The following is a 15000-nucleotide window of genomic DNA, read 5'->3' on the forward strand; positions in this document are numbered from 1 at the left end:
CGGCGGATAACGTGTTGAATCTTTTTCATTCATGAAAATAAACGAATAGAGGGCAAACGATAGCGTATGATGAGATCACGATAGCGCGATCCGATTATCGAGTTCTTCGAGTCTCGGAGCGGTGCGAATCAACGTACTGCACCGTTGTGCTTGAAGGACCGGTACGTGGATCGGACGGCCGGATGATCACGATAGTTTTAACTTCAAAGGCGGACCTTCCGGTGAATAACGTGTTGAACCGTTTTCCGACTTTAAACGCGTCCGTTACGGCGGATAACGTGTTGAATCGTTTTCTTTTGATGATGCGCGAAAAACGATTCAGCACGTTATCCGCCTGAAGAGCCGCGTTTGAAAACGAAAAAGATTCAACACGTTATTCACTGGAAGAGCCGCGTTTGAAAACGAAAAGGATTCAACACGTTATTCACTGGAAGAGCCGCATTTGAAACTGAAAACGATTCAACACGTTATTCGGCGGAAGGCACGCGTTTATTCATCAGAACGACTCTCAACACGTTGCCCGACGTCGAAGTCTGAACGATGATTCGACGCGTTGTCCGACGTCAAAGTGTAAAAAAACGATTCAACACGTTGTCGGACGCCGAAGTGTGAAAAAACGATTCAACACGTTGTAGGGCTTCATAGTATGAAAATATTTTTCATCGGGTTATCGCACTTCAGATCGAAGCCCCACGTACATAGATGTAAATACGAGCGGGTAAACGGCGGTAGTAGAATTCTCTCACTTAATATAGGCGATGTAAATACGAGCGGGTAAACGGCGGTAGTAGAATTCCCTCACTTAATATAGGACATGGAAATACGAGCGGGTAAACGGCGGTAGTAGAATTCACTCACTTAATATAGGCGATATAAATACGAGCGGGTAAACGGCGGTAGTAGAATTCCCTCACTTAATATAGGCGATGTAAATACGAGCGGGTAAACGGCGGTAGTAGAATTCGCTCACTTAATATAGGACATGGAAATACGAGCGGGTAAACGGCGGTAGTAGAATTCACTCACTTAATATAGGACATGGAAATACGAGCGGGTAAACGGCGGTAGTAGAATTCGCTCACCTTATATAGGCGATGTATATACGAGCGGGTAAACGGCGGTAGTAGAATTCCCTCACTTAATATGGGCGATGTAAATACGAGCGGGTAAACGGCGGTAGTAGAATTCCCTCACTTAATATAGGCGATGTAAATAAGAGCGGGTAAACGGCGGTAGTAGAATCCACTCTTTTACGGCCGTTTTCGATAAATATTAGACGCAATAGCAAAACAAGGACTATGTGCGAGACTGGCATCCCCATAAGACGATGACGCGGAAGTCGATATATATGTGATATTATACGAAACCAGCTTATCTTCGTGTTGTTATTTTTTTATGAGCCTTCTTTTATGATCTTCACAGATTGCGATAATTGTTCACATGGAAAGAACACACAATCCCATCGTTTACGGCCATACCACGCTGACAATGCCAGTTCTCGTCAGAACACTGAAGCCAAGCAGCGTCGGGCGCGGTTAGTACTTGGATGGGTGACCGCTTGGGAACACCGCGTGCTGTAAGCTTTTTTTTTTGCTTTACGCACTTGGTCCGGTTGAAAATATAACAATTAAAGAGGTTCAGACACTTCTTCATTGACCGTTCACATCATGAAATTATATGAATATATAAACATGCAATTTTATGAGGAGACATAATTTTCTTTTTTTCAAAAATTAGGGAAGGTATGAACGGGAAACTTCGTAGGAAGTAGTATCTCACCTAACTCAACCCAAATCGACGATAAAAAGCATAGGTCACGCTTCATATAAGAAAGTCGTTCGGACTCTGAAAATTCCACATATAGTAAAATGTGAGGTTCGGAGACATAATTTTCATTTTTTCAAAAACTAGGGAAGGTATGAACGGAAAACTTCCTAGGAAGTAGTATCTCACCTAAGTCAACCCAAATCGACGATAAAAAGCATAGGTCACGCTTCATATAAGAAAGTCGTTCGGACTCTGAAAATTCCACATATAGTAAAATGTGAGGTTCGGAGACATAATTTTCATTTTTTCAAAAACTAGGGAAGATATGAACGGAAAACTTCGTAGGAAGTAGTATCTCACCTAACTCAACCCAAATCGACGATAAAAAGCATAGGTCACGCTTCATATAAGAAAGTCGTTCGGACTCTGAAAATTCCACATATAGTAAAATGTGAGGTTCGGAGACATAATTTTCATTTTTTCAAAAATTAGGGAAGGTATGAACGGGAAACTTCGTAGGAAGTAGTATCTCACCTAACTCAACCCAAATCGACGATAAAAAGCATAGGTCACGCTTCATATAAGAAAGTCGTTCGGACTCTGAAAATTCCACATATAGTAAAATGTGAGGTTCGGAGACATAATTTTCATTTTTTCAAAAATTAGGGAAGATATGAACGGAAAACTTCGTAGGAAGTAGTATCTCACCTAACTCAACCCAAATCGACGATAAAAAGCATAGGTCACGCTTCATATAAGAAAGTCGTTCGGACTCTGAAAATTCCACATATAGTAAAATGTGAGGTTCGGAGACATAATTTTCATTTTTTCAAAAACTAGGGAAGATATGAACGGAAAACTTCGTAGGAAGTAGTATCTCACCTAACTCAACCCAAATCGACGATAAAAAGCATAGGTCACGCTTCATATAAGAAAGTCGTTCGGACTCTGAAAATTCCACATATAGTAAAATGTGAGGTTCGGAGACATAATTTTCATTTTTTCAAAAATTAGGGAAGGTATGAACGGGAAACTTCGTAGGAAGTAGTATCTCACCTAACTCAACCCAAATCGACGATAAAAAGCATAGGTCACGCTTCATATAAGAAAGTCGTTCGGACTCTGAAAATTCCACATATAGTAAAATGTGAGGTTCGGAGACATAATTTTCATTTTTTCAAAAATTAGGGAAGGTATGAACGGGAAACTTCGTAGGAAGTAGTATCTCACCTAACTCAACCCAAATCGACGATAAAAAGCATAGGTCACGCTTCATATAAGAAAGTCGTTCGGACTCTGAAAATTCCACATATAGTAAAATGTGAGGTTCGGAGACATAATTTTCATTTTTTCAAAAACTAGGGAAGGTATGAACGGAAAACTTCGTAGGAAGTTGTATCTCACCTAATTCAACCCAAATCGACGATAAAAACCATAGGTCACGCTTCATATAAGAAAGTCGTTCGGACTCTGAAAATTCCACATATAGTAAAATGTGAGGTTCGGAGACATAATTTTCATTTTTTCAAAAACTAGGGAAGGTATGAACGGAAAACTTCCTAGGAAGTAGTATCTCACCTAAGTCAACCCAAATCGACGATAAAAAGCATAGGTCACGCTTCATATAAGAAAGTCGTTCGGACTCTGAAAATTCCACATATAGTAAAATGTGAGGTTCGGAGACATAATTTTCATTTTTTCAAAAACTAGGGAAGGTATGAACGGAAAACTTCCTAGGAAGTAGTATCTCACCTAAGTCAACCCAAATCGACGATAAAAAGCATAGGTCACGCTTCATATAAGAAAGTCGTTCGGACTCTGAAAATTCCACATATAGTAAAATGTGAGGTTCGGAGACATAATTTTCATTTTTTCAAAAACTAGGGAAGATATGAACGGAAAACTTCGTAGGAAGTAGTATCTCACCTAAGTCAACCCAAATCGACGATAAAAAGCATAGGTCACGCTTCATATAAGAAAGTCGTTCGGACTCTGAAAATTCCACATATAGTAAAATGTGAGGTTCGGAGACATAATTTTCATTTTTTCAAAAACTAGGGAAGATATGAACGGAAAACTTCGTAGGAAGTAGTATCTCACCTAACTCAACCCAAATCGACGATAAAAAGCATAGGTCACGCTTCATATAAGAAAGTCGTTCGGACTCTGAAAATTCCACATATAGTAAAATGTGAGGTTCGGAGACATAATTTTCATTTTTTCAAAAATTAGGGAAGGTATGAACGGGAAACTTCGTAGGAAGTAGTATCTCACCTAACTCAACCCAAATCGACGATAAAAAGCATAGGTCACGCTTCATATAAGAAAGTCGTTCGGACTCTGAAAATTCCACATATAGTAAAATGTGAGGTTCGGAGACATAATTTTCATTTTTTCAAAAATTAGGGAAGGTATGAACGGGAAACTTCGTAGGAAGTAGTATCTCACCTAACTCAACCCAAATCGACGATAAAAAGCATAGGTCACGCTTCATATAAGAAAGTCGTTCGGACTCTGAAAATTCCACATATAGTAAAATGTGAGGTTCGGAGACATAATTTTCATTTTTTCAAAAACTAGGGAAGGTATGAACGGAAAACTTCGTAGGAAGTTGTATCTCACCTAATTCAACCCAAATCGACGATAAAAACCATAGGTCACGCTTCATATAAGAAAGTCGTTCGGACTCTGAAAATTCCACATATAGTAAAATGTGAGGTTCGGAGACATAATTTTCATTTTTTCAAAAACTAGGGAAGGTATGAACGGGAAACTTCGTAGGAAGTAGTATCTCACCTAACTCAACCCAAATCGACGATAAAAAGCATAGGTCACGCTTCATATAAGAAAGTCGTTCGGACTCTGAAAATTCCACATATAGTAAAACATGATTTTCTTATTTTTCAAAAACTAGGGAAGGTATGAACGGAAAACTTCGTAGGAAGTAGTATCTCACCTAACTCAACCCAAATCGACGATAAAAAGCATAGGTCACGCTTCATATAAGAAAGTCGTTCGGACTCTGAAAATTCCACATATAGTAAAATGTGAGGTTCGGAGACATAATTTTCATTTTTTCAAAAATTAGGGAAGGTATGAACGGGAAACTTCGTAGGAAGTTGTATCTCACCTAATTACACCCAAATCGACGATAAAAACCATAGGTCACGCTTCATATAAGAAAGTCGTTCGGACTCTGAAAATTCCACATATAGTAAAATGTGAGGTTCGGAGACATAATTTTCATTTTTTCAAAAACTAGGGAAGATATGAACGGAAAACTTCGTAGGAAGTAGTATCTCACCTAACTCAACCCAAATCGACGATAAAAAGCATAGGTCACGCTTCATATAAGAAAGTCGTTCGGACTCTGAAAATTCCACATATAGTAAAATGTGAGGTTCGGAGACATAATTTTCATTTTTTCAAAAATTAGGGAAGGTATGAACGGGAAACTTCGTAGGAAGTTGTATCTCACCTAATTACACCCAAATCGACGATAAAAACCATAGGTCACGCTTCATATAAGAAAGTCGTTCGGACTCTGAAAATTCCACATATAGTAAAATGTGAGGTTCGGAGACATAATTTTCATTTTTTCAAAAACTAGGGAAGGTATGAACGGAAAACTTCGTAGGAAGTAGTATCTCACCTAATTCAACCCAAATCGACGATAAAAACCATAGGTCACGCTTCATATAAGAAAGTCGTTCGGACTCTGAAAATTCCACATATAGTAAAATGTGAGGTTCGGAGACATAATTTTCATTTTTTCAAAAACTAGGGAAGATATGAACGGAAAACTTCGTAGGAAGTAGTATCTCACCTAACTCAACCCAAATCGACGATAAAAACCATAGGTCACGCTTCATATAAGAAAGTCGTTCGGACTCTGAAAATTCCACATATAGTAAAACATGATTTTCTTATTTTTCAAAAACTAGGGAAGGTATGAACGGAAAACTTCGTAGGAAGTAGTATCTCACCTAACTCAACCCAAATCGACGATAAAAAGCATAGGTCACGCTTCATATAAGAAAGTCGTTCGGACTCTGAAAATTCCACATATAGTAAAATGTGAGGTTCGGAGACATAATTTTCATTTTTTCAAAAATTAGGGAAGGTATGAACGGGAAACTTCGTAGGAAGTTGTATCTCACCTAATTACACCCAAATCGACGATAAAAACCATAGGTCACGCTTCATATAAGAAAGTCGTTCGGACTCTGAAAATTCCACATATAGTAAAATGTGAGGTTCGGAGACATAATTTTCATTTTTTCAAAAACTAGGGAAGATATGAACGGAAAACTTCGTAGGAAGTAGTATCTCACCTAACTCAACCCAAATCGACGATAAAAAGCATAGGTCACGCTTCATATAAGAAAGTCGTTCGGACTCTGAAAATTCCACATATAGTAAAATGTGAGGTTCGGAGACATAATTTTCATTTTTTCAAAAATTAGGGAAGGTATGAACGGGAAACTTCGTAGGAAGTTGTATCTCACCTAATTACACCCAAATCGACGATAAAAACCATAGGTCACGCTTCATATAAGAAAGTCGTTCGGACTCTGAAAATTCCACATATAGTAAAATGTGAGGTTCGGAGACATAATTTTCATTTTTTCAAAAACTAGGGAAGGTATGAACGGAAAACTTCGTAGGAAGTAGTATCTCACCTAATTCAACCCAAATCGACGATAAAAACCATAGGTCACGCTTCATATAAGAAAGTCGTTCGGACTCTGAAAATTCCACATATAGTAAAATGTGAGGTTCGGAGACATAATTTTCATTTTTTCAAAAACTAGGGAAGATATGAACGGAAAACTTCGTAGGAAGTAGTATCTCACCTAACTCAACCCAAATCGACGATAAAAAGCATAGGTCACGCTTCATATAAGAAAGTCGTTCGGACTCTGAAAATTCCACATATAGTAAAACATGATTTTCTTATTTTTCAAAAACTAGGGAAGGTATGAACGGAAAACTTCGTAGGAAGTAGTATCTCACCTAACTCAACCCAAATCGACGATAAAAAGCATAGGTCACGCTTCATATAAGAAAGTCGTTCGGACTCTGAAAATTCCACATATAGTAAAATGTGAGGTTCGGAGACATAATTTTCATTTTTTCAAAAACTAGGGAAGATATGAACGGAAAACTTCGTAGGAAGTAGTATCTCACCTAACTCAACCCAAATCGACGATAAAAAGCATAGGTCACGCTTCATATAAGAAAGTCGTTCGGACTCTGAAAATTCCACATATAGTAAAATGTGAGGTTCGGAGACATAATTTTCATTTTTTCAAAAATTAGGGAAGGTATGAACGGGAAACTTCGTAGGAAGTAGTATCTCACCTAACTCAACCCAAATCGACGATAAAAAGCATAGGTCACGCTTCATATAAGAAAGTCGTTCGGACTCTGAAAATTCCACATATAGTAAAATGTGAGGTTCGGAGACATAATTTTCATTTTTTCAAAAACTAGGGAAGGTATGAACGGAAAACTTCCTAGGAAGTAGTATCTCACCTAAGTCAACCCAAATCGACGATAAAAAGCATAGGTCACGCTTCATATAAGAAAGTCGTTCGGACTCTGAAAATTCCACATATAGTAAAATGTGAGGTTCGGAGACATAATTTTCATTTTTTCAAAAACTAGGGAAGGTATGAACGGAAAACTTCCTAGGAAGTAGTATCTCACCTAAGTCAACCCAAATCGACGATAAAAAGCATAGGTCACGCTTCATATAAGAAAGTCGTTCGGACTCTGAAAATTCCACATATAGTAAAATGTGAGGTTCGGAGACATAATTTTCATTTTTTCAAAAACTAGGGAAGGTATGAACGGAAAACTTCCTAGGAAGTAGTATCTCACCTAAGTCAACCCAAATCGACGATAAAAAGCATAGGTCACGCTTCATATAAGAAAGTCGTTCGGACTCTGAAAATTCCACATATAGTAAAATGTGAGGTTCGGAGACATAATTTTCATTTTTTCAAAAACTAGGGAAGATATGAACGGAAAACTTCGTAGGAAGTAGTATCTCACCTAACTCAACCCAAATCGACGATAAAAAGCATAGGTCACGCTTCATATAAGAAAGTCGTTCGGACTCTGAAAATTCCACATATAGTAAAATGTGAGGTTCGGAGACATAATTTTCATTTTTTCAAAAACTAGGGAAGATATGAACGGAAAACTTCGTAGGAAGTAGTATCTCACCTAACTCAACCCAAATCGACGATAAAAAGCATAGGTCACGCTTCATATAAGAAAGTCGTTCGGACTCTGAAAATTCCACATATAGTAAAATGTGAGGTTCGGAGACATAATTTTCATTTTTTCAAAAATTAGGGAAGGTATGAACGGGAAACTTCGTAGGAAGTAGTATCTCACCTAACTCAACCCAAATCGACGATAAAAAGCATAGGTCACGCTTCATATAAGAAAGTCGTTCGGACTCTGAAAATTCCACATATAGTAAAATGTGAGGTTCGGAGACATAATTTTCATTTTTTCAAAAATTAGGGAAGGTATGAACGGGAAACTTCGTAGGAAGTAGTATCTCACCTAACTCAACCCAAATCGACGATAAAAAGCATAGGTCACGCTTCATATAAGAAAGTCGTTCGGACTCTGAAAATTCCACATATAGTAAAATGTGAGGTTCGGAGACATAATTTTCATTTTTTCAAAAACTAGGGAAGGTATGAACGGAAAACTTCGTAGGAAGTTGTATCTCACCTAATTCAACCCAAATCGACGATAAAAACCATAGGTCACGCTTCATATAAGAAAGTCGTTCGGACTCTGAAAATTCCACATATAGTAAAATGTGAGGTTCGGAGACATAATTTTCATTTTTTCAAAAACTAGGGAAGGTATGAACGGAAAACTTCCTAGGAAGTAGTATCTCACCTAAGTCAACCCAAATCGACGATAAAAAGCATAGGTCACGCTTCATATAAGAAAGTCGTTCGGACTCTGAAAATTCCACATATAGTAAAATGTGAGGTTCGGAGACATAATTTTCATTTTTTCAAAAACTAGGGAAGGTATGAACGGAAAACTTCCTAGGAAGTAGTATCTCACCTAAGTCAACCCAAATCGACGATAAAAAGCATAGGTCACGCTTCATATAAGAAAGTCGTTCGGACTCTGAAAATTCCACATATAGTAAAATGTGAGGTTCGGAGACATAATTTTCATTTTTTCAAAAACTAGGGAAGATATGAACGGAAAACTTCGTAGGAAGTAGTATCTCACCTAAGTCAACCCAAATCGACGATAAAAAGCATAGGTCACGCTTCATATAAGAAAGTCGTTCGGACTCTGAAAATTCCACATATAGTAAAATGTGAGGTTCGGAGACATAATTTTCATTTTTTCAAAAACTAGGGAAGATATGAACGGAAAACTTCGTAGGAAGTAGTATCTCACCTAACTCAACCCAAATCGACGATAAAAAGCATAGGTCACGCTTCATATAAGAAAGTCGTTCGGACTCTGAAAATTCCACATATAGTAAAATGTGAGGTTCGGAGACATAATTTTCATTTTTTCAAAAATTAGGGAAGGTATGAACGGGAAACTTCGTAGGAAGTAGTATCTCACCTAACTCAACCCAAATCGACGATAAAAAGCATAGGTCACGCTTCATATAAGAAAGTCGTTCGGACTCTGAAAATTCCACATATAGTAAAATGTGAGGTTCGGAGACATAATTTTCATTTTTTCAAAAATTAGGGAAGGTATGAACGGGAAACTTCGTAGGAAGTAGTATCTCACCTAACTCAACCCAAATCGACGATAAAAAGCATAGGTCACGCTTCATATAAGAAAGTCGTTCGGACTCTGAAAATTCCACATATAGTAAAATGTGAGGTTCGGAGACATAATTTTCATTTTTTCAAAAACTAGGGAAGGTATGAACGGAAAACTTCGTAGGAAGTTGTATCTCACCTAATTCAACCCAAATCGACGATAAAAACCATAGGTCACGCTTCATATAAGAAAGTCGTTCGGACTCTGAAAATTCCACATATAGTAAAATGTGAGGTTCGGAGACATAATTTTCATTTTTTCAAAAACTAGGGAAGGTATGAACGGGAAACTTCGTAGGAAGTAGTATCTCACCTAACTCAACCCAAATCGACGATAAAAAGCATAGGTCACGCTTCATATAAGAAAGTCGTTCGGACTCTGAAAATTCCACATATAGTAAAACATGATTTTCTTATTTTTCAAAAACTAGGGAAGGTATGAACGGAAAACTTCGTAGGAAGTAGTATCTCACCTAACTCAACCCAAATCGACGATAAAAAGCATAGGTCACGCTTCATATAAGAAAGTCGTTCGGACTCTGAAAATTCCACATATAGTAAAATGTGAGGTTCGGAGACATAATTTTCATTTTTTCAAAAATTAGGGAAGGTATGAACGGGAAACTTCGTAGGAAGTTGTATCTCACCTAATTACACCCAAATCGACGATAAAAACCATAGGTCACGCTTCATATAAGAAAGTCGTTCGGACTCTGAAAATTCCACATATAGTAAAATGTGAGGTTCGGAGACATAATTTTCATTTTTTCAAAAACTAGGGAAGATATGAACGGAAAACTTCGTAGGAAGTAGTATCTCACCTAACTCAACCCAAATCGACGATAAAAAGCATAGGTCACGCTTCATATAAGAAAGTCGTTCGGACTCTGAAAATTCCACATATAGTAAAATGTGAGGTTCGGAGACATAATTTTCATTTTTTCAAAAATTAGGGAAGGTATGAACGGGAAACTTCGTAGGAAGTTGTATCTCACCTAATTACACCCAAATCGACGATAAAAACCATAGGTCACGCTTCATATAAGAAAGTCGTTCGGACTCTGAAAATTCCACATATAGTAAAATGTGAGGTTCGGAGACATAATTTTCATTTTTTCAAAAACTAGGGAAGGTATGAACGGAAAACTTCGTAGGAAGTAGTATCTCACCTAATTCAACCCAAATCGACGATAAAAACCATAGGTCACGCTTCATATAAGAAAGTCGTTCGGACTCTGAAAATTCCACATATAGTAAAATGTGAGGTTCGGAGACATAATTTTCATTTTTTCAAAAACTAGGGAAGATATGAACGGAAAACTTCGTAGGAAGTAGTATCTCACCTAACTCAACCCAAATCGACGATAAAAACCATAGGTCACGCTTCATATAAGAAAGTCGTTCGGACTCTGAAAATTCCACATATAGTAAAACATGATTTTCTTATTTTTCAAAAACTAGGGAAGGTATGAACGGAAAACTTCGTAGGAAGTAGTATCTCACCTAACTCAACCCAAATCGACGATAAAAAGCATAGGTCACGCTTCATATAAGAAAGTCGTTCGGACTCTGAAAATTCCACATATAGTAAAATGTGAGGTTCGGAGACATAATTTTCATTTTTTCAAAAATTAGGGAAGGTATGAACGGGAAACTTCGTAGGAAGTTGTATCTCACCTAATTACACCCAAATCGACGATAAAAACCATAGGTCACGCTTCATATAAGAAAGTCGTTCGGACTCTGAAAATTCCACATATAGTAAAATGTGAGGTTCGGAGACATAATTTTCATTTTTTCAAAAACTAGGGAAGATATGAACGGAAAACTTCGTAGGAAGTAGTATCTCACCTAACTCAACCCAAATCGACGATAAAAAGCATAGGTCACGCTTCATATAAGAAAGTCGTTCGGACTCTGAAAATTCCACATATAGTAAAATGTGAGGTTCGGAGACATAATTTTCATTTTTTCAAAAATTAGGGAAGGTATGAACGGGAAACTTCGTAGGAAGTTGTATCTCACCTAATTACACCCAAATCGACGATAAAAACCATAGGTCACGCTTCATATAAGAAAGTCGTTCGGACTCTGAAAATTCCACATATAGTAAAATGTGAGGTTCGGAGACATAATTTTCATTTTTTCAAAAACTAGGGAAGGTATGAACGGAAAACTTCGTAGGAAGTAGTATCTCACCTAATTCAACCCAAATCGACGATAAAAACCATAGGTCACGCTTCATATAAGAAAGTCGTTCGGACTCTGAAAATTCCACATATAGTAAAATGTGAGGTTCGGAGACATAATTTTCATTTTTTCAAAAACTAGGGAAGATATGAACGGAAAACTTCGTAGGAAGTAGTATCTCACCTAACTCAACCCAAATCGACGATAAAAAGCATAGGTCACGCTTCATATAAGAAAGTCGTTCGGACTCTGAAAATTCCACATATAGTAAAACATGATTTTCTTATTTTTCAAAAACTAGGGAAGGTATGAACGGAAAACTTCGTAGGAAGTAGTATCTCACCTAACTCAACCCAAATCGACGATAAAAAGCATAGGTCACGCTTCATATAAGAAAGTCGTTCGGACTCTGAAAATTCCACATATAGTAAAATGTGAGGTTCGGAGACATAATTTTCATTTTTTCAAAAACTAGGGAAGATATGAACGGAAAACTTCGTAGGAAGTAGTATCTCACCTAAGTCAACCCAAATCGACGATAAAAAGCATAGGTCACGCTTCATATAAGAAAGTCGTTCGGACTCTGAAAATTCCACATATAGTAAAATGTGAGGTTCGGAGACATAATTTTCATTTTTTCAAAAATTAGGGAAGGTATGAACGGGAAACTTCGTAGGAAGTAGTATCTCACCTAACTCAACCCAAATCGACGATAAAAAGCATAGGTCACGCTTCATATAAGAAAGTCGTTCGGACTCTGAAAATTCCACATATAGTAAAATGTGAGGTTCGGAGACATAATTTTCATTTTTTCAAAAACTAGGGAAGGTATGAACGGAAAACTTCCTACGAAGTAGTATCTCACCTAAGTCAACCCAAATCGACGATAAAAAGCATAGGTCACGCTTCATATAAGAAAGTCGTTCGGACTCTGAAAATTCCACATATAGTAAAATGTGAGGTTCGGAGACATAATTTTCATTTTTTCAAAAACTAGGGAAGGTATGAACGGAAAACTTCCTAGGAAGTAGTATCTCACCTAAGTCAACCCAAATCGACGATAAAAAGCATAGGTCACGCTTCATATAAGAAAGTCGTTCGGACTCTGAAAATTCCACATATAGTAAAATGTGAGGTTCGGAGACATAATTTTCATTTTTTCAAAAACTAGGGAAGGTATGAACGGAAAACTTCCTAGGAAGTAGTATCTCACCTAAGTCAACCCAAATCGACGATAAAAAGCATAGGTCACGCTTCATATAAGAAAGTCGTTCGGACTCTGAAAATTCCACATATAGTAAAATGTGAGGTTCGGAGACATCATTTTCATTTTTTCAAAAACTAGGGAAGATATGAACGGAAAACTTCGTAGGAAGTAGTATCTCACCTAACTCAACCCAAATCGACGATAAAAAGCATAGGTCACGCTTCATATAAGAAAGTCGTTCGGACTCTGAAAATTCCACATATAGTAAAATGTGAGGTTCGGAGACATAATTTTCATTTTTTCAAAAACTAGGGAAGATATGAACGGAAAACTTCGTAGGAAGTAGTATCTCACCTAACTCAACCCAAATCGACGATAAAAAGCATAGGTCACGCTTCATATAAGAAAGTCGTTCGGACTCTGAAAATTCCACATATAGTAAAATGTGAGGTTCGGAGACATAATTTTCATTTTTTCAAAAATTAGGGAAGGTATGAACGGGAAACTTCGTAGGAAGTAGTATCTCACCTAACTCAACCCAAATCGACGATAAAAAGCATAGGTCACGCTTCATATAAGAAAGTCGTTCGGACTCTGAAAATTCCACATATAGTAAAATGTGAGGTTCGGAGACATAATTTTCATTTTTTCAAAAATTAGGGAAGGTATGAACGGGAAACTTCGTAGGAAGTAGTATCTCACCTAACTCAACCCAAATCGACGATAAAAAGCATAGGTCACGCTTCATATAAGAAAGTCGTTCGGACTCTGAAAATTCCACATATAGTAAAATGTGAGGTTCGGAGACATAATTTTCATTTTTTCAAAAACTAGGGAAGGTATGAACGGAAAACTTCGTAGGAAGTTGTATCTCACCTAATTCAACCCAAATCGACGATAAAAACCATAGGTCACGCTTCATATAAGAAAGTCGTTCGGACTCTGAAAATTCCACATATAGTAAAATGTGAGGTTCGGAGACATAATTTTCATTTTTTCAAAAACTAGGGAAGGTATGAACGGAAAACTTCCTAGGAAGTAGTATCTCACCTAAGTCAACCCAAATCGACGATAAAAAGCATAGGTCACGCTTCATATAAGAAAGTCGTTCGGACTCTGAAAATTCCACATATAGTAAAATGTGAGGTTCGGAGACATAATTTTCATTTTTTCAAAAACTAGGGAAGGTATGAACGGAAAACTTCCTAGGAAGTAGTATCTCACCTAAGTCAACCCAAATCGACGATAAAAAGCATAGGTCACGCTTCATATAAGAAAGTCGTTCGGACTCTGAAAATTCCACATATAGTAAAATGTGAGGTTCGGAGACATAATTTTCATTTTTTCAAAAACTAGGGAAGATATGAACGGAAAACTTCGTAGGAAGTAGTATCTCACCTAACTCAACCCAAATCGACGATAAAAAGCATAGGTCACGCTTCATATAAGAAAGTCGTTCGGACTCTGAAAATTCCACATATAGTAAAATGTGAGGTTCGGAGACATAATTTTCATTTTTTCAAAAACTAGGGAAGGTATGAACGGAAAACTTCCTAGGAAGTAGTATCTCACCTAAGTCAACCCAAATCGACGATAAAAAGCATAGGTCACGCTTCATATAAGAAAGTCGTTCGGACTCTGAAAATTCCACATATAGTAAAATGTGAGGTTCGGAGACATAATTTTCATTTTTTCAAAAACTAGGGAAGATATGAACGGAAAACTTCGTAGGAAGTAGTATCTCACCTAACTCAACCCAAATCGACGATAAAAAGCATAGGTCACGCTTCATATAAGAAAGTCGTTCGGACTCTGAAAATTCCACATATAGTAAAATGTGAGGTTCGGAGACATAATTTTCATTTTTTCAAAAATTAGGGAAGGTATGAACGGGAAACTTCGTAGGAAGTAGTATCTCACCTAACTCAACCCAAATCGACGATAAAAAGCATAGGTCACGCTTCATATAAGAAAGTCGTTCGGACTCTGAAAATTCCACAT

At 37.3% G+C, this 15000-nt stretch overlaps 1 non-coding gene across 1 annotated transcript; it reads left to right on the forward strand.

Annotated features, from left to right (window-relative positions):
* The first annotated feature begins 1464 nt into the window (after positions 1-1464).
* On the forward strand, positions 1465-1583 carry LOC123322485. The gene has a single exon (XR_006539132.1). It is a non-coding gene; the product is annotated as a 5S ribosomal RNA (ribosomal RNA).
* Positions 1584-15000: the final 13417 nt, after the last annotated feature.

This window comes from Coccinella septempunctata (assembly GCF_907165205.1).
Source record: "Coccinella septempunctata chromosome 6 unlocalized genomic scaffold, icCocSept1.1 SUPER_6_unloc_2, whole genome shotgun sequence".
NCBI classification, from domain to species: domain Eukaryota; kingdom Metazoa; phylum Arthropoda; class Insecta; order Coleoptera; family Coccinellidae; genus Coccinella; species Coccinella septempunctata.